Source organism: Lagenorhynchus albirostris, chromosome 1, assembly GCF_949774975.1.
Source record: "Lagenorhynchus albirostris chromosome 1, mLagAlb1.1, whole genome shotgun sequence".
In the NCBI taxonomy this organism is placed as follows: domain Eukaryota; kingdom Metazoa; phylum Chordata; class Mammalia; order Artiodactyla; family Delphinidae; genus Lagenorhynchus; species Lagenorhynchus albirostris.
This window is the reverse complement of record NC_083095.1, coordinates 138,679,765-138,704,421: the sequence shown is the minus strand read 5'-3', so window position 1 is coordinate 138,704,421 and position 24,657 is coordinate 138,679,765.

Below are 24,657 nucleotides of genomic sequence, written 5' to 3'. Positions count from 1 at the left end.
CCATGTTTTCCAGCTTTGCCCCGAGGGCAGCCACAGTTAGGGAGATGACAATGTGGGACAGATAACATTTGATAGAAAGGTTGCTATCTTCTGGAGAGAGGAACCAATAAAAGGAGACCAAAGTAATCAGGGTCATCAGAGAATAAGGGGGAACCCCATAAAGAAGAGAGAGAAGGCAAACCGCAAATTCCGTGTTTAAACTCAGCCAAACTTTCTTGCTGATCACTGAAACATGAATGGATGAAGCAAACTGAAAACAGTGTGCACATGCTCCCCACATCAGCTATGACAGCTTTCAGTTTGAGTATAACCAAGTTAAATGCCTGCACTATTCAGAACAATATAACATAAACCAGAGTCTCCATAACATAAGTCTTCCTGATGTCCAGGATATAATACAAAACTATTTGATACATGAAGTACCAGGAAAATATGACTTAGCCTCAGGGGAAAAGAAGTTGACAGATGCCAACCAGAGATGACCCAGATATTATCAAACAAGAATTTAAAAACAGCTGTTGTATCTTTGCTCAGTGAAGTAAAGGAAAATACACTTGCAATGAATTTAAAAAAATTAATTTTTCTTTAAAAAAGAAAACTTTAGAACTGTAAAAGTACAGTATCTGAAATAAATTAACTACATGGGTTTAATAGCAGAATGGAGATGACAGAGTAAAGAATCAGTGAACCTAAAGATAAATCAGTAGTAATCATCTAATATGAAGAAGAGAGATTGAAAAACAAATGGATAGAGTTTCAAAGAGATGAAGGGCAATTTCAAAAGGCTTAACAGAAATGGAAAGATATCTGGTGCTCTTGGATTGGAAGAATTAATATTGTTAAAATGAACATACTACGCAAAGCAATCTACAGATTTAATGTAATCCCTATCAAAATGACATTTTTCACAGAACTAGAACAAATAATTCTAAAATTTATTTTGAACCACAAAAGACTTTAAATTGTCTAAGCAATCTTTTTTTTTTTTGAGCAGAAGGAATTCAGCAAGAGGCAAAGTGAAGTCAAGAAGTAGATATATTAATATAGGATGCTAGTGAGGGATAAAAGCAGGCAGGTGAGGGGGCTTTGCCTGCCAAAGCAACCTTGAGAAAAACAGAAGAAACCTTCCCAGACTTCAGACTATACTACAAAGCTACAGTAATCAAAACAGTATGGTACTGGCACAAAAAAAGACACAATGGAACAGAACAGAGAGACCAGAAATAAACTCACACACCTATTGTCAATTAATCTATGACAAAGGAAGCAAGAATATACAATGGAGCAAAGACAGTCTCTTCAATGGTGCTGGGAAAACTGGACAGCCACATGTAAAACAATGAGCAACCCAAGCGCCCATCAACTGATGATTGGATTAAGAAAATGTGATATATATGTGTGTGTGTGTGTGTGTGTGTGTGTGTGTGTGTGTGTGTGTGTGTGTGTGTGTGTATATATATATATACAAAATCTCCAAATAAAGATAGCTCTAGGCTGAGGCCATGAACCATTGAGGTACAATCTCACTCTACTCTCAAAATGAAGGTTCTTTCTTACTAATCCAACCCTAATTATGTACCTGCTGGTGCCACTAGCAGTTTCAACTTCTCCTCTTGGTACTTGTTTCCAAATGCCAGTCCCTATGCATGTATCTTCTCAGCCCAACATTGTGGCTAAGAAAGATAGTATGGTGTTTTCTCATACTATATCTCTTAGGAACCCAGGCATGCCCAAATCCTGCCTTACCAATTTCCCTTGCCTGAATACTATTTTCCTACTGTGGTAATCAACAATGGAATCCTAACTAAAATAGAATCGTAGTGTGTCTTTATTAACACACCAACGTATTCCTAATAACTCTCAGTATAGATTCCAACAAATGCTATATTAAAGCACGAAGCTTAGACTACCTATTGTCCTTTACATTTAAACTCCTGTGACCAGTTTGGTTGGGCAATAAGCAACCAAATATACAGATACAATGGCTGGGACCCCAGGGGATCCCCAAGTGAACGTATATATCCTGGCACATGGAATGAGACACAGAGGGAGAGAGAAAAAGAGAGAGAGAGAAGCAACTTTTAACATACAATGACCCTGGGACTTCCCTGGCAGTCCAGTTGTTAAGACTTCATCTTCCAATGCAGGGGGTGCAGGTTCAATCCCTGATTGGGGAGCTAAGATACCACGTGCCTCATGGCCAAAAAAACAAAACATAAAACAGAAGCAATATTGTAACAAATTTAATAAAGACTTTAAAAGTTGTCCACATTAAACAAAATCTTTAAAAAAAAATACAAGGGCCTTGCCTACTAGTAAAAATAATCTAATGATTGTCAAATATTTTATGTTTTCATGTCTCTTTAATGAAGTATAATTTACATACGTGAAATTCACTCATAAGTGTCAGTTAAACAATTTTTAGTAAATATATACAGTTCTGCAAACATCACCACAGTATAATTTTAAAACAATTCCATCACTGCATGAGGTTCTCTCATGTCCGTTTGCAACCAATCTCTGCTCTCACTCCCAGTCCTAGGCAGCCTTTGATCATCTTTCTGTCTCTTCAGTTTTGCCTTTTCTAGAAATTTTATATAAATGGAATTCTATATAATTTATATAAATGGAATATACAGTGTTTTCTGTCTGGCTCCTTCCACTTTAGCATAATGTTTTGACATTCATCCATGTTGTATGTATCAGTAGTTTGATCCTTTTTATTGTTGATTAGCATTCTGTTGTACAGATATACAAACTGGGGGAGATTTGCACTGCTTCCAGTTTTTGCTATTATGAATAATGCTATACAAGTCTTGGTGGGTATGTATGTTTTCATTCCTTGTGGATAGAAACTTAGGAGAAGAATTGCTGGGTTATATGACAAGCACATGATTAACTTTTCAAGAAAGTTCCAAACTGCTTTCCAAAGTGACTGCACCATTTTATATATCCACCAGAAATTTTTCCACATTCTGGACAACAGCCTTATATTATCAGCCTTTGTAATTGTAGTCATCCTAGTGGGCATGAAGTGGTACCTCTTTGTAGTTTTAATTTGAATTTCGCTAGTAACTAATGATGTTGAATATCTTGTGTTAATTAGCAATTTGAATATTATGTTTGGTGAAAGGGCTATTCAAATATTTGGTCAATTTCAAATTGGATTATCTGTCCTCTTATTATTATTTATTTATTTATTTTTATTTTTTGGCTGCACCACGGCATGTGGGATCTTAGTTCCCTGACCAGGGATCAAACCCGTGCCCCCTACATTGGAAGCGCAGAGTCTTAACCACTGAACCACCAAGGAAGTCTCCCTGTCCTCTTATTTTTGATTTGTAGGAGTTCTTTATATGTTCTGAATATATCTTCTATTAGATAGATAATTTTCAAATATTGTCTCCAGTCTGTGGCTTTTCATTTTACTAATAATGTATTTTGATAAAAAAAATTTTAAATTTTGATGATGTTCAATTTGTTGTGTTCTTTTATGGATTGTGCTTTTGGTGTTGTCATATCCAAGAAATCTTTACCCATTCTGGGGACAAAAATTTTTCTCCTATGTTTTCTTCTAGAAGTTTTATAGTTTTAATTCTTACATTTAGGTCTATGATTCATTTTGAGTTAATTTTTGTATATGGTATAAGGTAAGAGTATAAGTTCATATTTTGCCTATGAATATCCAATTGCCCCAGAATCCCATTAGTTTAAAAGACTATGCTTTCCCCACTGAATTTCTCAGGCACTTTTGTTGAAAATCAGTTGACCATAAAAGTGAATTTATTTCTGGACTCTCTATTCTGATTCATCCATCTATAAATCTATCCTTATATTAATACCAAACTGTCTTGTTTACTTTAGCTTTATCATAAAATTCAAAATCAGGTAGTATACAAAAAAACAAACAAACAGAAGAACCATTTTTCAAGAAATTATTTTGCTGTTAGTTCCATATAAATTTTAGAATAATCTTGTTAATTCTACAAAAAAAAAAGTTTCATTGCATCCATAGATTAGAGAGAGACTTGACATCTTAAGAAGATTGAATCTTCCAATCCATGAACATGATATATCTCTCCCTTTATTTAGTTCTTGTTTAATTTCTTTTAGCAATGTTTTGTAGTTTTCAGTGTACATGTCTTGCACTCCTTTTGTTAAGTTTATCCTAGGGCTTCCCTGGTGGCGCAGTGGTTGAGAGTCCGCCTGCCGATGCAGCGGATGCGGGTTCGTGCTCCGGTCCGGGAGGATCCCACATGCTGCGGAGTGGCTGGGCCCGTGAGCCATGGCCGCTGAACCTGTGCGTCCGGAGCTCCGCAACGGGAGAGGTCACAACAGTGAGAGGTCCACATACCGCAAAAAAAAAAAAAAATTTATCCTAAATATTTTATTCTACGTGAATTTTAAAATCAGTTTTCCTAATTTCCACAAAATAATGCTGAGATTTTAAAATCACATTTGCATTGAATCTGTACATTGATTTAAAGATAATTGACGTCTTAAAACTAGTCAATTAATCTATAAAGATGGAATAAATTTCTATTTATTTAGATCTTTAATTTCTCCCAGCAATGTTTTGTAATTTTCTATGTTAAGGAGTAGTATATCACTTATTACACTTATTACTAAGTATTTGTTGCTTTTTCAATGCTATAATCAATAATGTTTTCAAAATTTTTCATTTTCTAATTTCTTGTTACTAACATATAGAAAAAATTTGATATTTATATATTGGTTTTGTTTCAAACAATCTCACTAAATTCCTTACTAATTCTAAAGGTAGGCTTACAGATTCATTTGGATTCTCTTTATTATAGCAGAGTATATAATTTTGTCATCTATGAATAATAATAGTTTTACTTCTTCCTTTCTAATTTGTATGCTTTCTATTTCTTCATCTTGCCTTATTTCACTGGCTAGGACCTCCAGGAAAATATTGAAGAGAAATAATGAGAGTGAAAATCCTTGTCTTAATTTTGAGGGAATGCTCTTAGTCTCTTGTTATTTAGAACAATTTTGTCTATAGCCCCTGCAATCAGCTAAGTCATTTGCTATTGCCCACGAGTCCAGGTGTATCTCTCTCCCCCAAAATGGATGACGTACCACCCAAAGCTCTACCCGTTGAGAGGCTTTCCACTACCCTACACCACTGTTTTTCATTTTCTGATCATACCAACACCACAAGTTGACCCATAGTGAATCAAGCTCAGGTCTTTTTCTTCTTTGTTAGCTGGCTATAGGGAATACTTTACTGGGTCAAAGGTGTGAGCTCAGGGAGTGGGAACAGTGCAACAGTGGTGAATAACATGGGGGTGAGAGACAGATGTTCTTTCAGCTTATTTGTGATGTTTGGATCTGCTTAAGACTGATCTTGGATATATCACTTCCACTGTTGCGATGAACTGTTGCTAGTCCTATCTGATCCTATGACTACATTTCAAAAAAATATTATGGAAATAAAAGATCTGAATCTGTATGTTGAAAAGGTCCTCACTGTGAACTTGGAAAACTGGTCATCTCCAAATCATATCTTAGTAAAACCTTTAGACATTAAAAATAAAGAAAAATCTGGACTCCACACTAAAAGACCAGACAAAGGACAGAAAATCCAGTTGCCATCAGATTTCTTAAAAGCAACAAAAGCTAAGAAGGAGTGGAGCAACATATACATGAAGATCAAAGATAAAATGTGAACCAAGGAATTTTTTAGAGCCAACTAAGCTGTGCCTTGAATATCAAAGCTGTAGGAAAACAGTTTTAAACATAAACAAACTCAGGGAATACTGTATGCCTGATCTCTTCCTGAGGAATTTACTAAAAGACAGCCTTTATTAAACCAAGATATGACTGAAGAAACATCAGTAAAAGGACTGATTATAAGAGTTAAATATATTTAATTATAGCTCTAACCCTAAAACAAACTGTTGATTAGGTGTAAGAATAGTTTGTAAAAATATGCTGTTACAAAGTAGAACTAACATCCTTTTTAAAATAAGAAGGGAGGGGAGAGAGAACAGGGAAAGAAGAATATGCTCATTTATTGTTACATAGACAATAGGTAGAATTCAAAGGATATTGCATAGCTGTTGAATCAAATAGTAGAAATCTCAATAAAGGATCCTAAGGGGATTATATAAAGTATGAGTGTAAAGTTTTCTGTCATAATTTATGTTTCTTAAATACCAAAAGAGATAAACTTAGTAAATATAAAGGAAAAAGGAAGAATAATTATAAGGATATATAATATATATTACATATACATATAAAAATGTGTGTGTTTTTGGGGTTATTTCTGTAAAAGGAAACTCAGGATGGATAACCTTAAAAAAATAAAAGTGGCTACTTATAGAGAGTGGGTGGGAATGGGGTTGAAGGAGTGGGAATTAGAGTGAAACATCTCCAGGTATATCTTTTATGTAGTTTTCATATTTGAAACATCAAAATATTTTACATATTCAAAAACTAAAATTAAACTAATGTAGATGAAAGAATCAAGCCCTAAAATTCCTACAGACAGAAACAAAAAAATCTAATTATGTATCAAACTAATAAGAATTAATTCAAGAAACTTCTGAACATAATACTCTGAACATCTTTATGGGAATTTAGTTTAAGGACTAAAAGAATTGCAAAGAAATCTTAAACTTAGTAGATTTGTTGTTGATAGTGGTATTGGTAATTTGTGTGTATTGTAAGATAGAGCCTGTGATAAATATATTGGGTTCTCACTGTGGGAGAAGAGAAATAAATATGGAATGAGAGGAAATGCAAAAGAATCCAGCATTGGATATGAAATATCATTATGAATATATATATATGTATATACTCCATAAGTATGGCCATTGAAGAAGTGACAAGTTAGATGCAATGACTAGTGCCCAGATTTACTAAAAGGAACCAGGTTTCTGAGAAATGGCTGAAATGGGGCAGAATAAATCTGAACATTATATTGTGCCAAAATCAAAGAAATGCTCAGGCGGATAGGGACATGTCAAAAGGATACACAGTTGGCTTGAGGAGCCCCAACTGGACAAATCTGGGACAATTTGAGCACCAAAAAGAATAATGATGTAATGTATTATGCCATATGGATAAAAAGGGAAGCTATGAATCCAGATTAATACTAAAGAAAAGTGGTGGTTAGGCAGAAAATTTCTTCCTTTCTGAAGAACACGACTAATAAACCTAGAAGGAATGGAGGAAAATTTATCATTGTACAATCACCAGTGTAAAGTTGAGTTAGGCAATGATCACCCATGGATGCTAAAACTAGTGGGTAAAATACTGAAATATTTACTCAATTCTCAAAGTATCACCACTCAGATTACTTACTAATTACAACATATACATACTAGTTGCCCATACTGGATGCTTGATTCATAATCCACCCTTTATTTGGTTGTCTCCCTTCCCTAACTTACTTCCTTACTTCCCTACTAATGTTTTTTTTGGGGGATCAGTTCCCAAATAAACTACTTGTACCCAAATCATTTTCTCAAGATCTGTGTCTGGGGCAATCCCAAATTGAGACAATTTCATCCATTCACGCATTTATTCATAAACATTTATTGAGCATTTATATTGTGCTAGGCACTGAGCCAAGTCATTAGCAGAACATTGTCTCTTTAATCATCACAATATCATCCCCTTTATAGATGAAGAAATTGAGGCTTAAAGAAGATAAGCAGCTGGCCCCAAATCACACAATTAGGACTGAGTACTGGAAGGGAGTGGTGGCAGTGCTGGCTGGCTGAGGCTCTCAGAAGCCCGGTTTTGAACTGAAGAGTATGGAAAAGGGGCTTTCTGTTCAGGTAATAATTTGAGAATATTGCTCTTTTTTTTCTTTTTTTACATCTTTATTGGAGTATAATTGCTTTACAATGCTGTGTTAGTTTCTGCTTTATAACAAAGTGAATCAGTTATACATATACATATGTTCCCATATCTCTTCCCTCTTACGTCTCCCTCCCTCCCACCCTCCCTATCCCACCCCTCCAGGCGGTCACAAAGCACCGAGCTGATCTCCCTGTGCTATTCGGCTGCTTCCCACTAGCTATCTACCTTACGTTTGGTAGTGTAAATATGTCCATGACTCTCTCTCGCTTTGTCACGTCTTACCCTTCCCCCTCCCCATATCCTCAAGTCCATTCTCTAGTTGGTCTGTGTCTTTATTCCTGTCTTACCCCTAGGTTCTTCACGACATTTTTTTTTCTTAAATTCTATATATATATATGTTAGCATACGGTATTAGTCTTTCTCTTTCTGACTTACTTCACTCTGTATGACAGACTCTAGGTCTATCCACCTCATTACAAATAGCTCAATTTCGTTTATTTTTATGGGTGAGTAATATTCCATGGTATATATGTGCCACATCTTCTTTATCCATTCATCCGATGATGGACACTTAGGTTGTTTCCACCTCCGGGCTACTGTAAATAGAGCTGCAATGAACATTTTGGTACATGACTCTTTTATTTTTTTTTTAAACATTTTTATTGGGGTATAATTGCTTTACAATTGTGTGTTAGTTTCTGCTTTATAATAAAGTGAATCAGTTATACATATACATATGTTCCCATATCTCTTCCCTCTTACGTCTCCCTCCCTCCCTCCCTCCCTATCCCACCCCTCCAGGCGGTCACAAAGCACCGAGCTGATCTCCCTGTGCTATGCGGCTGCTTCCCACTAGCTATCTGCCTTAAGTTTGGTAGTGTATATATGTCGATACCTCTCTCTCACTTTGTCACAGCTTACACTTCCCCCTCCCCATATCCTCAAGTCCATTCTCTAGTAGGTCTGTGTCTTTATTCCTGTCTTTCCCTTACGTTCTTCATGACATTTTCTTTTCTTAAATTCCATATATATGTGTTAGCATACGGTATTTGTCTTTCTCTTTCTGACTTACTTCATTCTGTATGACAGACTCTAGGTCTATCCACCTCATTAAAAATAGCTCAATTTAATTTCTTCTTATGGCTGAGTAATATTCCATTGTATATATGTGCCACATCTTCTTTATCCATTCATCCGATGATGGGCACTTAGGTTGTTTCCATATCCGGGCTATTGTAAACAGAGCTGCAATGAACATTTTGGTACATGACTCTTTTTGAATTATGGTTTTCTCAGAGTATATGCCCAGTAGTGGGATTGCTGGGTCATATGGTAGTTCTATTTGTAGGTTTGTTTTTTTTTTCTGTACGCGGGCCTCTTACAGTTGTGGCCTCTCCCGTTGCGGAGCACAGGCTCCGGAAGCACAGGCTCAGTGGCCACGGCTCACGGGCCTAGCTGCTCCACGGCATGTGGGATCTTCCCGGACCAGGGCACGAACCCACGTCCCCTGCATCAGCAGGCGGACTCTCACCACTGCGCTACCAGGGAAGCCCATATTTGTAGTTTTTTAAGGAACCTCCATACTGTTCACCATAGTGGCTGTACCAATTCACATTCCCACCAGCAGTGCAAGAGGGTTCCCTTTCCTCCACACCCTCTCCAGCATTTATTGTTTCTAGATTTTTTGATGATAGCCATTCTGACTGGTGTGAGATGATATCTCATTGTAGTTTTGATTTGCATTTCTCTAATGATTAATGAAGTTGAGCATTCTTTCATGTGTTTGTTGGCAGTCTGTATATCTTCTATGGAGAAATGTCTATTTAGGTCTTCTGCCCATTTTGGGATTGGGTTGTTTGTTTTTTTTGTTATTGAGCTGCATGAGCTGCTTGTAAATTTTGGAAATTAATCCTTTGTCAGTTGCTTCATTTGCAAATATTTTCTCCCATTCTGAGGGTTGTCTTTTGGTCTTGTTTATGGTTCCTTTGCTGTGCAAAGGCTTTGAAGTTTCATTAGGTCCCATTTGCTTATTTTTGTTTTTATTTCCATTTCTCTGGGAGGTGGGTCAAAAAGGATCTTGCTGTGATTTACGTCATAGAGTGTTCTGCCTATGTTTTCCTCTAAGAGTTTGATAGTTTCTGGCCTTACATTTAGGCCTTTAAACCATTCTGGGCTTATTTTTGTGTATGGTGTTAGGGAGTGATCAGATCTCATACTTTCACATGTACCTGCCCAGTTTTCCCAGCACCACTTATTGAAGAGGCTGTCCTTTCTCCACTGTACATTCCTGCCTCCTTTATCAAAGATAAGGTGACCATATGTGCATGGGTTTATCTCTGGGCTTTCTATCCTGTTCCATTGATCTATCTTCCTGTTTTTGTGCCAGTACCATATTGTCTTGATTACTGTAGCTTTGTAGTATAGTCTGAAGTCAGGGAGACCGAATCCTCCAGCTCCATTTTTCATTCTCAAGATTGCTTTGGCTATTCGGGGTCTTTTTTGTTTCCATACAAATTGTGATATTTTCTGTTCTAGTTCTGTGAAAAATGCCAATGGTAGTTTGATAGGGATTGCATTGAATCTGTAGATTGCTTTGGGTAGTAGAGTCATTTTCACAATGTTGATGCTTCCAATCCAAGAACATGGTATATCTCTCCATCTATTTGTATCATCTTTAATTTCTTTCATCAGTGTCATAATTTTCTGCATAAAGGTCTTTTGTCTCCTTAGGTAGGTTTATTCCTAGATATTTTATTCTTTTTGTTGCAATGGTAAATGGGAGTGTTTTCTTGATTTCACTTTCAGATTTTTCATCATTAGTGTATAGGAATGCCAGAGATTTCTGTGCATTAATTTTGTACCCTGAAACTTTACCGAATTCATTGATTAGCTCTAGTAGTTTTCTGGTAGCATCTTTAGGATTCTCTATGTATAGTATCATGTCATCTGCAAACAGTGACAGCTTTACTTCTTCTTTTCCAATTTGGATTCCTTTTATTTCCTTTTCTTCTCTGATTGCTGTGGCTAAAACTTCCAAAACTATGTTGAATAAGAGTGGTGAGAGTGGGCAACCTTGTCTTGTTCCTGATCTTAGTGGAAATGCTTTCAGTTTTTCACCATTGAGGACAATGTTGTCTGTGGGTTTGTCATATATGGCCTTTATTATGTTGAGGAAAGTTCCCTCTATGCCTACTTTCTGCAGGGTTTTTATCATAAATGGGTGTTGAATTTTGTCAAAAGCTTTCTCTGCATCTATTGAGATGATCATATGGTTTTTCTCCTTCAATTTGTTAATATGGTTTATCACATTGATGGATTTGCATATATTAAAGATTCCTTGCATTCCTGGTATAAACCCCACTTGATGATGGTGTATGATCCTTTTAATGTGCTGTTGGATTCTGTTTGCTAGTATTTTGTTGAGGATTTTTGCATCTATGTTCATCAGTGATATTGGCCTGTAGTTTTCTCTCTTTGTGACATCTGTTTCTGGTTTTGGTATCAAGGTGATGGTGGCCTCGTAAAATGAATTTGGGAGTGTTCCTCCCTCTGCTATACTTTGGAAGAGTTTGAAAAGGCTAGATGTTAGCTCTTCTCTAAATGTTTGATAGAATTTGCCTGTGAAGCCACCTGGTCCTGGGTTTTTGTTTGTTGGAAGATTTTTAATCACAGTTTCAATTTCAGTGCTTGTGATTGGTCTGTTCATATTTTCTATTTCTTCCTGATTCAGTCTTGGCAGATTGCGCTTTTCTAAGAATTTGTCCATTTCTTCCAGGTTGTCCATTTTATTGGCATAGAGTTGCTTGTAGTAATCTCTCATGATCGTTTGTATTTCTGCAGTGTCAGTTGTTACTTCTCCTTTTTCATTTCTAATTCTATTGATTTGAGTCTTCTCCCTTTTTTTCTTGATGAGTCTGGCTTATGGTTTATCAATTTTGTTTATCTTCTCAAAGAACCAGCTTTAAGTTTTATTGATCTTTGCTATCGTTTCCTTCATTTCTTTTTCATTTATTTCTGATCTGATTTTTATGATTTCTTTCCTTCTGCTAATTTTGAGGTTTTTTTGTTCTTCTTTCTCTAATTGCTTTAGGTGCAAGGTTAGGTTTTTTATTCGTGATGTTTCCTGTTTCTTAAGGTGGGATTGTACTGCTATAAATTTCCCTCTTAGAACTGCTTTTGCTGCATCCCATAGATTTTGGGTCGTCGTGTCTCCATTGTCATTTGTTTCTAGGTATTTTCTAATTTCCTCTTTGATTTCTTCAGTGATCACTTCGTTATTAAGTAATGTATTGTTTAGCCTCCACGTGTTTGTATTTTTTACAGATCTTTTCCCGTAATTGATATCTCGTCTTATAGTGTTGTGGTCGGTAAAGATACTTGAAACAATTTCAATTTTCTTAAATTTACCAAGGCTTGACTTGTGACCCAAGATATGATCTACCCTGGAGAATGTTCCATGAGCACTGAGAAAAATGTGTATTCTGTTGTTTTTGGATGGAGTGTCCTATAAATATCAATTAAGTCCATGTTGTTTCATGTATCATTTAAAGTTTGTGTTTCCTTACTTATTTCCATTTTGGATGATCTGTCCATTGGTGAAAATGGGGTGTTAAAGTCCCCTACTATCAATGTGTTACTGTTGATTTCCCCTTTTATGGCTATTAGTATTTGCCTTATGTATTGAAGTGCTCCTATGTTGGGTGCATAAATATTTACAATTGTTATGTCTTCTTCTTGGATTGATCCCTTGATCATTATGTAGTGTCCTTCTTTGTCTCTTCTAATAATCTTTATTTTAATGTCTATTTTGTGTGATATGAGAATTGCTACTCCAGCTTTCTTTTGGTTTCCATTTGCATGGAATATCTTTTTCCGTTCCCTTACTTTCAGTCTGTATGTGTCTCTAGATCTGAAGTGGGTCTCTTGTAGATAGCATATATATGGGTCTTGTTTTTGTATCCATTCAGCCAATCTGTGTCTTTTGGTGGGAGAATTTAGTCCATTTACATTTAAGGTAATTATCGATATGTATGTTCCTATTCCCATTTTCTTAATTGTTTTGGGTTCGTTATTGTAGGTCTTTTCCTTCTCTTGTGTTTCTTGCCTAGAGAAGTTCCTTTAGGATTTGTGGTAAATCTGGTTTGGTGGTGTTGAACTCTCTCAGCTTTTGCTTGTCTGTAAAGCTTTTAATTTCTCCATCAAATCTGAATGAGATCCTTGCTGGGTAGAGTAATCTTGGTTGCAGGTTTTTCTCCTTCATCACTTTAAATATGTCCTGCCACTCCCTTCTGGCTTGCAGAGTTTCTGCTGAAAGATCAGCTGTTAACCTTATGGGGATTCCCTTCTGTGTTATTTGTTGTTTTTCCCTTGCTGCTTTTAATATGTTTTCTTTGTATTTAATTTTTGACAGTTTGATTAATATGTGTTTTGGCGTATTTCTCCTTCGATTTATCCTGTATGGGACTCTCTGTGCTTCCTGGACTTGATTAACTATTTCCTTTCCCATATTAGGGAAGTTTTCAACTATAATCTCTTCAAATATTTTCTGTCCCTTTCTTTTTCTCTTCTTCTTCTGGAACCCCTATAATTCGAATGTTGGTGCATTTAATGTTGTCCCAGAGGTCTCTGAGACTGTCCTCAGTTCTTTTCATTCTTTTTTCTTCATTTTGCTCTGCAGTAGTTATTTCCACTATTTTATCTTCTAGGTCACTTATCCGTTCTTCTGCTTCAGTTATTCTGCTATTGATCACATCTAGAGTATTTTTAATTTCATTTATTGTGTTGTTCATCATTGTTTGTTTCATCTTTAGTTCTTCTGGTCCTTGTTAAATGTTTCTTGCATTTTATCCATTCTATTTCCAAGATTTTGGATTATCTTTACTATTATTATTCTGAATTCTTTTTCAGGTAGACTGCCTATTTCCTCTTCATTTGTTAGGTCTGGTGGGTTTTTATCTTGCTCCTTCATCTGTGGTGTGTTTTTCTGTCTTCTATTTTTGCTTATCTTACTGTGTTTGGGGTCTCCTTTTTGCAGGTTGCAGGTTCATAGTTCCCATTGTTTTTGATGTCTGTCCCCAGTGGCTAAGGTTGGTTCAGTGGGTTGTGTAGGCTTCCTGGTGGAGGGGACTAGTGCCTGTGTTCTGGTGCATGAGGCTGGATTTTGTCTCTCTGGTGGGCAGGTCCATGTCTGGTGGTGTGTTTTGGGGTGTCTGTGGACTTATTATGATTTTAGGCAGCCTCTCTGCTAATGGGTGGGGTTGTGTTCCTGTTTTGCTAGTTGTTTGGCTTAGGGTGTCCAGCACTGTAGCTTGCTGGTCGTTGAGTGAAGCTGGGTGCTGGCATTGAGATGGAGATCTCTGGGAGATTTTTGCTGTTTGATATTATGTGGAGCTGGGAGGTCTCTTGTTGACCAGTGTCCTGAAGTTGGCTCTCCCACTTCAGAGGGACAGCACTGACTCCTGGTTGTAGCACCAAGAGCCTTTCATCCACACGGCTCAGGATAAAAGGGAGAAAAAGTAGAGAGAAAGAATTAGTAGAAGTAGGAAGAAAGGAAGAAAGAAAGAAAGGGAATAAGGAAGGAAGGAAGGAAGGAAGGAAGAAAGAAAGAAAGAAAGACAGAAAGAAGGAAAGATGGAAGGGAGGGAGGGAGGGAGTGAAGGAGGGAAGGATGGTGGGAGGAAGGAAGTAAGAAGGGAAGGACGGAAAAACAAAAGAAAGAAAGAAGATAAAGTAAAATAAAGTAAAATATAATAAATTTATTAAATTAAAAAATAATTATTAAGGAAAAAAAAACGGACAGACAGAACCTTAGGACAAATTGTGGAAGCAAAGCTATACAGACAAAATCTCATACAGAAACATACACATCCACACTCACAAAATGAGGAAAAGGGGAAAAAATCATAAATCTTGCCCTCAAAGTCCACCTCCTCAATTTGGAATGATTCGTTGTCTAAAGGAGGGAAGGAAGGAAGGAAGGAAAGAAAGAAAGAAAGATGAAAGAAAGAAAGTAAAAGAAAGAAAGAAAGAAAGAAAGAAAGAAAGAAAGAAAGAAGATAAAGTAAAATAAAATAAAGTTATTGAAATTAAAATTAATTATTAAAAAAAATTTTAAAAAAATGGATGGATAGTACCCTAGGACAAATGGTGGAAGCAAAGCTATACAGACAAAAATCTCACACAGAAGCATAGACATACACACTCACAAAAAGAGGAAAAGGGGAAAAAATCATAAATCTTGCCCTCAAAGTCCACCTCCTCAATTTGAGATGATTCGTTGCCTATTCTTGTATTCCACAGATGCAGGGTACATCAAGTTGATTGCGAAGCTTTAATCTGCTGCTTCTCAGGCTGCTGGGAGAGATTTCCCTTTCTCTTCTTTGTTTGCACAGCTCCCAGGGCCTCAGCTTTGGATATGGCCCCGCCTCTGCGTGTAGGTCGCCGGAGGGCATCTGTTTCTCGCTCAGATAGGACGGGGTTAAAGGAGCCACTGTTTCGGGGGCTCTGGCTACTCAGGCCGTGGGGAGGGAAGGGCACGGAGTGTGGGGCGAGCCTGCGGTGGCAGAGGCCGGCGTGACGTTGCACCAGCCTGAGGCTCGCCATGGGTTCTCCCGAGGAAGTTGTCCCTGGATCCCGGGAACCTGGCAGTGGCGGGCTGCACAGGCTCCCCAGAAGGGAGGTGTGGATAGTGACCTGTGCTCACACACAGGCTTCTTGCTGGCGGCAGCAGCAGCTTTAGCGTCTCCTGCCCATCTCTGGGGTCCGCGCTTTTAGCTGCGGCTCGCGCCCGTCTCTGGAGCTCCTTTAAGCGGTGCTCTTAAAACCCTCTCCTCGCGCACCAGGAAATAAAGAGGGAAGAAAAAGTCTCTTGCCTCTTCGGCAGCTCCAGACCTTTTCACGGACTCCCTCCGGGCTATCCGTGGTGCACTAACCCCTGCAGGCTGTGCTCGCTCCTCCAGTCCTCTGCCTGCGCTCGGACCAAAGTCCGAGCCTGAGCTCGCAGCCCCGCCCGCCCGGGCGCGTGAGCAGACAAGCCTCTCGGGCTGGTGAGTTCCGCTTGGCACTGATCCTCTGTGCGTGAATCTCTCCACATTGCCCTCCACACCCCTGTTGCTGCGCTCTCTTCTGCGGCTCCGAAGCTCCCCCCCTCCGCCACCCACAGTCTCTGCCCGCGAAGGGGCTTCCTAGTGTGTGGAAACCTTTCCTCCTTCACAGCTCCCTCCCACTGGTGCAGGTCCCGTCCCTATTCTTTTGTCTCTTTTTTATTTTCTTTTGCCCTACCCAGGTGCGTGGGGAGTTTCTTGCCTTTTGGGAGGTCTGAGGTCTTCTGCCAGCGTTCAGTAAGTGTTCTGTAGGAGTTGTTCCACGTGTAGATGTATTTCTGGTCTATCTGTGGGGAGGAAGGTGATCTCCACGTCTTACTCTTCCGCCATCTTTCCCTCGTCCCCGGTACATGACTCTTTTTGAATTATGGTTTTCTCAGAGTATATGCCCAGTAGTGGGATTGCTGGGTCATATGGTAGTTCTATTTGTAGTTTTTTAAGGAACCTCCATACTGTTCTCCACAGTGGCTGTATCAATTTACATTCCCACTAAACAGTGCAAGAGGGTTCCCTTTTCTCCACACCCTCTCCAGCATTTATTGTTTCTAGATTTTTTTGATGGCCATTCTGACTGGTGTGAGATGATATCTCATTGTAGTTTTGATTTGCATTTCTCTAATGATTAATGAAGTTGAGCATTCTTTCATGTGTTTGTTGGCAGTCTGTATATCTTCTTTGGAGAAATGTCTATTTATGTCTTCTGCCCATTTGGGGATTGGGTTGTTTGTTTTTTTGTTATTGAGCTGCATGAGCTGCTTGTAAATTTTGGAGATTAATCCTTTGCCAGTTGCTTCATTTGCAAATATTTTCTCCCATTCTGAGGGTTGTCTTTTGGTCTTGTTTATGGTATCCTTTGTTGTGCAAAAGCTTTGAAGTTTCATTAGGTCCCATTTATTTTTGTTTTTATTTCCATTTCTCTGGGAGGTGGGTCAGAAAGGATCTTGCTGTGATTTATGTCATAGAGTGTTCTGCCTATGTCTTCCTCTAAGAGTTTGATAGTTTCTGGCCTTACCTTTAGGTCTTTAATCCATTTTGAGCTTATTTTTGTGTATGGTGTTAGGGAGTGATCAGATGTCATACTTTTACATGTACCTGTCCAGTTCTCTCAGCACCACTTATTGAAGAGGCTGTCCTTTCTCCACTGTACATTCCTGCCTCCTTTATCAAAGATAAGGTGACCATATATGCGTGGGTTTATCTCTGGGCTTTCTATCCTGTTCCATTGATCTATATTTCTGTTTTTGTGCCACTACCATACTGTCTTGATTACTGTAGCTTTGTAGTATAGTCTGAAGTCAGGGAGCCTGATTCTTCCAGCTCCAATTTTCATTCTCAAGATTGCTTTGGCTATTCAGGGTCTTTTGTGTTTCCATACAAATTGTGAAATTTTTTGTTCTAGTTCTGTGAAAAATGCCAATGGTAGTTTGATAGGGATTGCATTGAATTTGTAGATTGCTTTGGGTAGTAGAGTCATTTTCACAATGTTGATGCTTCCAATCCAAGAACATGGTATATCTCTCCATCTATTTGTATCATCTTTAATTTCTTTCATCAGTGTCTTATAATTTTCTGAATACAGGTCTTCTGTCTCCTTAGGTAGGTTTATTCCTAGATATTTTACTCTTTTTGTTGCAATGGTAAATGGGAGTGTTTTCTTGATTTCACTTTCAGATTTTTCATCATTAGTGTATAGGAATGCCAGAGATTTCTGTTCACTAGTTTTGTATCCTGCTACTTTACCAAATTCATTGATTAGCTCTAGTAGTTTTCTGGTAGCATCTTTAGGATTCTCTATGTATAGTATCAGGTCATCTGCAAACAGAGACAGCTTTACTTCTTTTCCGATTTGGATTCCTTTTATTTCCTTTTCTTCTCTGATTGCTGTGGCTAAAACTTCCAAAACTATGTTGAATAAGAGTGGTGAGAGTGGGCAACCTTGTCTTGTTCCTGATCTTAGTGGAAATGCTTTCAGTTTTTCACCATTGAGGACAATGTTGTCTATGGGCTTGTCATATATGGCCTTTATTATGTTGAGAAAGTTCCCTCTATGCCTACTTTCTGCAGGGTTTTTATCATAAATGGGTGTTGAATTTTGTTGAAAGCCTTCTCTGCATCTATTGAGATGATCATATGGTTTTTCTCCTTCAATATGTTAATATGGTTTATCACATTAATTGTTTTGCGTATATTGAAGAATCCTTGCATTCCTGGAATAAACCCCACTTAATCATGGTGTATGATCCTTTTAATGTGCTGTTGGATTCTGTTTGCTAGTATTTTGTTGGGGATTTTTGCATCTATGTTCATCAGTGATATTGGCCTGTAGTTTTCTTTCTTTGTGACATCTTTGTCTGGTGTTGGTATCAAGGTGATGGTGGCCTCGTAGAATGAGTTTGGGAGTGTTCCTCCCCCTGCTATATTTTGGAAGAGTTTGACAAGGATAGGTGTGAGCTCTTCTCTAAATGTTTGATAGAATTTGACTGTGAAGCCATCTGGTCCTGGGCTTTTGTTTGTTGGAAGATTTGTTTTTCTTTTTTTGTGGTACGTGGGCCTCTCACTGTTGTGGCCTCTCCCGTTGCAGAGCACAGGCTCTGGATGCGCAGGCTCAGCGGGCATGGCTCATGGGCCCAACCGCTCTGCAGAACGTGGGATCTTTCCGGACCGGGGCACGAACCTGTGTCCCCTGCATCGGCAGGCGGACTCTCAACCACTGCGCCACCAGGGAAGCCCTTGTTGGAAGATTTTTAATCATAGTTTCAATTTCAGTGCTTGTGATTTGTCTGCTTATATTTTCTATTTCTTCCTGATTCAGTCTTGGCACGTTGTGCGTTTCTAAGAATTTGTCCATTTCTTCCAGGTTGTCCTTTTTATTGGCATAGAGTTGCTTGTAGTAATCTCTCATGATCGTTTGTATTTCTGCAGTGTCAGTTGTTACTTCTCCTGTTTCATTTCTAATTCTATTGATTTGAGTCTTCTCCCTCTTTTTCTTGATGAGTCTGGCTAATGGTTTATCAATTTTGTTTATCTTCTCAAAGAATCAGTTTTTAGTTTTGTTGATCTTTGCTATCGTTTCCTTCATTTCTTTTTCATTTATTTCTGATCTGATTTTTATGATTTCTTTCCTTCTGCTAACTGTGGTGGTTTTTTGTTCTTCTTTCTCTAATAGCTTTAGGTGCAAGGTTAGGTTGTTTATTCGAGATGTTTCCTGTTTCTTAAGGTAGGAATGTATTGCTATAAACTTCCCTCTTAGAATTGCTCTTGCTGCATCCTATAGATTTTGGGTCATCGTGTATCCATTGTCATTTGTTTCTAGGTACTTTCTAATTTCCTCTTTGATTTCTTCAGTGATCACTTCGTTATTAAGTAATGTATTGTTTAGCCTCCACGTGTTTGTATTTTTTACAGATCTTTTCCCGTAATTGATATCTAGTCTCATAGCGTTGTGGTCGGAAAAGATACTTGAAACAATTTCAATTTTCTTAAATTTACCAAGGCTTGACTTGTGACCCAAGATATGATCTACCCTGGAGAATGTTCCATGAGTACTTGAGAAATATGTGTATTCTGTTGTTTTTGGATGGAATGTCCTATAAAAATTATTTAAGTCCATGTTGTTTAATGTATCATTTAAAGTTTGTGTTTCCTTATTTATTTTCATTTTGGATGATCTGTCCATTGGTGAAAGTGGGGTGTTAAAGTCCCCTACTATCAATGTGTTACTGTTGATTTCCCCTTTTATGGCTGTTAGTATGTGCCTTATATATTGAGGTGCTCCTATGTTGGGTGCATAAACATTTAGAATTGTTATATCTTCTTCTTGGATCGATCTCTTGATCATTATGTAGTGTCCTTCTTTGTCTCTTCTAATAGTCTTTATTTTAAAGTCTATTTTGTGTGATATGAGAATTGCTACTCCAGCTTTCTTTTGGTTTCCATTTGCATGAAATATCTTTTTCCATCCCCTTACTTTCAGTCTGTATGTGTCTCTAGATCTGAAGTGGGTCTCTTGTAGATAGCATATATATGGGTCTTGTTTTTGTATCCATTCAGCCAATCTGTGTCTTTTGGTGGGAGCATTTAATCCATTTACATTTAAGGTAATTGTCAATATATATGTTCCTGTTCCCATTTTCTTAATTGTTTTGGGTTCGTTATTGTAGGTCTTTTCCTTCATGTTTCTTGCCAAACAACTAGCAAGACAGGAACACAACCCCACCCATTAGCAGAGAGGCTGCCTAAAATCATAATAAGTCCACAGACACCCCAAAACACACCACCAGACATGGACCTGCCCACCAGAGAGACAATATCAAGCCTGATCCACCAGAACACAGGCACTAGTCCCCTCCACCAGGAAGCCTACACAACCCACTGAACCAACCTTAGCCACTGGGGACAGACATCAAAAACAATGGGAACTACGAACCTGCAGCCTGCAAAAAGGAGACCCCAAACACAGTAAGATAAGCAAAATTAGAAGACAGAAAAACACACCGCAGATGAGGGAGCAAGATAAAAACCCACCAGACCTAACAAATGAAGAGGAAATAGGCAGTCTACCTGATAAAAAGTTCAGGATAATGATAGTAGAGATGATCCAAAATCTTGGAAATAGAATGAACAATATGCAAGAAACGTTTAACAAGGACCTAGAAGAACTAAAGAGGAAACAAACAACAATGAACAACATAATAAATGAAATTAAAAATACTCTAGATGTGATCAATAGCAGAATAACTGAGGCAGAAGAACGGATAAGTGACCTGGAAGATAATATAGTGGAAATAACTACTGCAGAGCAAAATGAAGAAAAAAGAATGAAAAGAACTGAGGACAGTCTCAGAGACCTCTGGGACAACATTAAATGCACCAACATTCGAATTATAGGGGTTCAAGAAGAAGAAGAGAAAAAGAAAGGGACAGAAAATATTTGAAGAGATTATAGTTGAAAACTTCCCTAATATGGGAAAGGAAATAGTCAATCAAGTCCAGGAAGCACAGAGAGTCCCATACAGGATAAATCGAAGGAGAAATACGCCAAAACACATATTAATCAAACTGTCAGAAATTAAATACAAAGAAAACATATTAAAAGCAGCAAGGGAAAAACAACAAATAACACAAAAGGGAATCCCCATAAGGTTAACAGCTGATCTTTCAGCAGAAACTCTGCAAGCCAGAAGGGAGTGGCAGGACATATTTAAAGTGATGAAGGAGAAAAACCTGCAACCAAGATTACTCTACCCAGCAAGTATCTCATTCAGATTTGATGGAGAAATTAAAAGCTTTACAGACAAGCAAAAGCTGAGAGAGTTCAGCACCACCAAACTAGCTTAACAACAACTGCTAAAGGAGAATATTTTCCTTATAATACTTTTAGGAAGCAATGAATAAAAGTGATGACTGGAAAATTGAGAAAACATTTCAAGGAAACATATTTTTGCAATTGAAAAAACTTATCTTTGTTTTCTGGGAAAGCTGCAACACACACACACCACCCCCATCCCCCCCCCCCGCCCACGGATTTACACCCTAGCTCTACTAGGTTTTAGGTGTGGGACATGGGCAAGTTACTTATTTTAAGCTCAATTTCCTAATCCATGAAATGCATAATAGCAAAGATTGTTGTCAGTATTAGTACAATGTATTTAAGCAACTAACACTTAATTGGTTCAGAAATGCAATTTGTGGAAATGAATTCATTTTCAGGAACTTTGCGTTAAGTACTGAAATATATATGCAATCACTATCATGCTTAGCAGGAACTAAAAAAAGCAATATAAAATATTTTATGTCAAGAATAATATCAGCGTTAGAATTTTTAAAAACCTTTGTCTTTTTATATTATAATGATGGTTTACTGTCACAACGAAAAAATAAAAACAACAAAAAGAAGGCAAGCTTTGTTTCAAGGAATACCAAAAAATTCCAATAGTAAATTTTATCATTTTGATAATTTTTTATTCTCTTGTGTTGAGTAAGAATAAGAAAATATTGCTTATCAATTGCAAACTATATTCACGATTCTTCCCTTGCTAGATATTTTCTTTAGTTGAGGTATCCCAAAGAAAAACAGTAAGTATAGTTGTCTACACTATTTTTACTAACCAAGATTTTATTTAAACAACGCACTTCCTTAGTTTTAAAAAATTGTTAGAATTTCTGTTAGGATCAGTATGATATATGTTAAAAATTGTATTAGACGCATGAATTCAGTGTGAAAGCAGCAACCGCTGTTCAATAAAACTCCTCTTTTCCATCTACTCTCCAGCTGGGTAAGGCTGGCACAAAGACTGAAATGACCATAGTAAAAGCATGATTTAATGACTTGCAGGGTTTTGCTTGAGTGACTTTTTTTTTTTTCCGGTACGCGTGTCTCTCACTGTTGTGGCCTCTCCCGTTGCGAAGCACAGGCTCCGGACGCGCAGGCTCAGCGGCCATGGCTCACAGGCCCAGCCTTTCCGTGGCATGTGGGATTTTTCCAGACCGGGGCACGAACCCGTGTCCCCTGCACTGGCAGGCGGACTCTCAACCACTGTGCCACCAGGGAAGCCCTTGAATGACTTCTTAAGTAGTCTTGGATATATGTGCAATTAGTGAAATTTAGTGGTTGAATAAGTTGTAGATTTAAGAGAATTTTGTAGGTTATCTTGCTATCTTAATTTTATACATAATAGTACTAAGGTCCCAAAAGATTAAAAGACATATATTGTTGCTTACTTAGTTGCTGGAGTTCACAAGTTAAAATATATTACTTTGATAATTTATCAAAACAAATTTATTTGCCTGATTTTTCTGTCCCCACTAAATTGTATAGGCAGGCACTTCTGCACCTTGTATCTCTGCTTGGCACAGTTGAAAAGTGAAATATCCAAAGATACACTACTTTACCATATATTAGCTCATTCATTCAAACACTTTTTGAGGACTTGCCAGGTTTTAGCTACGGAGATAGATACTGGGAACAAAAAGCAAACCAAAGGCACTCTCCTCTCTCAAGGAACTTAAGGGGAGACAGAATTGTAAGCACAGCACATAAACCAACAGTATGTGAAAAGTGACATGATAGGAAGAAGTGGCATGAGCAACAACCCTGCCTGGAAAGATTAGAGAGGCTTCTCAGAGGAGGTGCTTGAAATTGTTTAAAAGACAGAATGAATTGCAGGCAAAAGGGCTCCAAATGACTGTAAAGTACTGCTCCAGGAAGGGATCCATGAGGGGAGTGGAAGGAAACGGGGCTGGGAGGCAGAGCCCACCTCCAGTGGGCCTTATTCTTGGAGTTTGAACATTTTCCAGAAAGCTATGAAGAGCCACTGCTATATTCAAGCAAGGGAGCAATAAGATTCACATTTGTTTCTTTAAAAAACATTCCATGATGAGATGCTTCAGTAGGAAAGTATTGGACCAGCATTGTGTTGGGTGTTGGGGATACAATAATGAGTAAGATAAAATGGCCCTGCCCTTCTGGAGCTTATATTCTGGTTCAAGTAAGAAACACTAAGGATCTAAATTATGGTAGCAGCAGTGGGATTATACAGAAGGAAATGGATGTTATAATAATAATGACAATAACAGCTATTAATAGTAATAGTAGTGCCTATTCCCATTTATTGGATGCTTCCCATATGCCAGGCACTAAACACTCCACATATATTGTCCCTGTTCACTCTCCACAGTAGCCGGATGAGGTCAGTACTATTATTTTTCCTGCTTCACTGATGAGGAAACAGAAAGATTAATTGAATATTTAATTGAAGTTTCTATATCTGGTAAGCGGCAGAACTGGAATTTGCATGGGATTAAAAAAAAGCTCACCTTTACTGAGCTTGTACTACGTGCCCAGCATTACTCTAAGTGCTTTTATGTATACTAACTTGTAATCCTTACAACAACCCCATTTTACAGATGAGAAAACCAAATCACAGAGGAGTTTATGATTTTGCCCAGCATTTTTGCAGTTGTTAACCTATGCTTTTAACCACTTTGCTATGCTACCTAATTCTAAAATCAATTCTTTAAGGAATATGTAACTTTGCCTCCTAAATGTCAGGAGAGTGAGGAAGAGGAAGAAATCTAGGATTACTAACATTATGATTGGGGACTGCCACAGATGGTAGAGTCATCAATCAAGTCAAAGAATGTAGGATGATTTGGTTTCATTCACCCCTAACTCCAGATGCCTACGTCCACCTGCTTCCTTGATTTCTTCATTTGGATATTAGGATACAGGGTCAGCTGCAGTGAAAGGTATCTAGAATAACCATGGCAGATTATAGAAGTTAGTAGCTGTCTCACACCAAAGTTCACTGGTATACAAACTGTGACTCAGGAAGTCCTCAGGGACACATCTTATTGCTCTAGCTCACAACCCCACATTCCAATCATCAGAAAGGGACAAAGGGAAAGGAGCATCTCATTTCTTTTAGAATATGATCTGGAAGTTGCTCACATCATTTCTGCTCACATCTCACTAGTCAGAACTTAGTGACATGGCCACACTTAGAGAGCTTATTACAGGCAACTGTGTATCTGGCTAGATATTCCATTATCATGTATGAAGAGTAGAGTAGAGTGCATATTAGGGGCCAACTAGCAATCAGTCTGTACTACAGAGATATAGGCATCTCAAATTTAACATTTGCAAAAACCAATTCCTGCTTATTCTTCCAAAACCTGCTTCTCTCCACAATTCTCCACATCTCAGCTAATGATGAAAAAT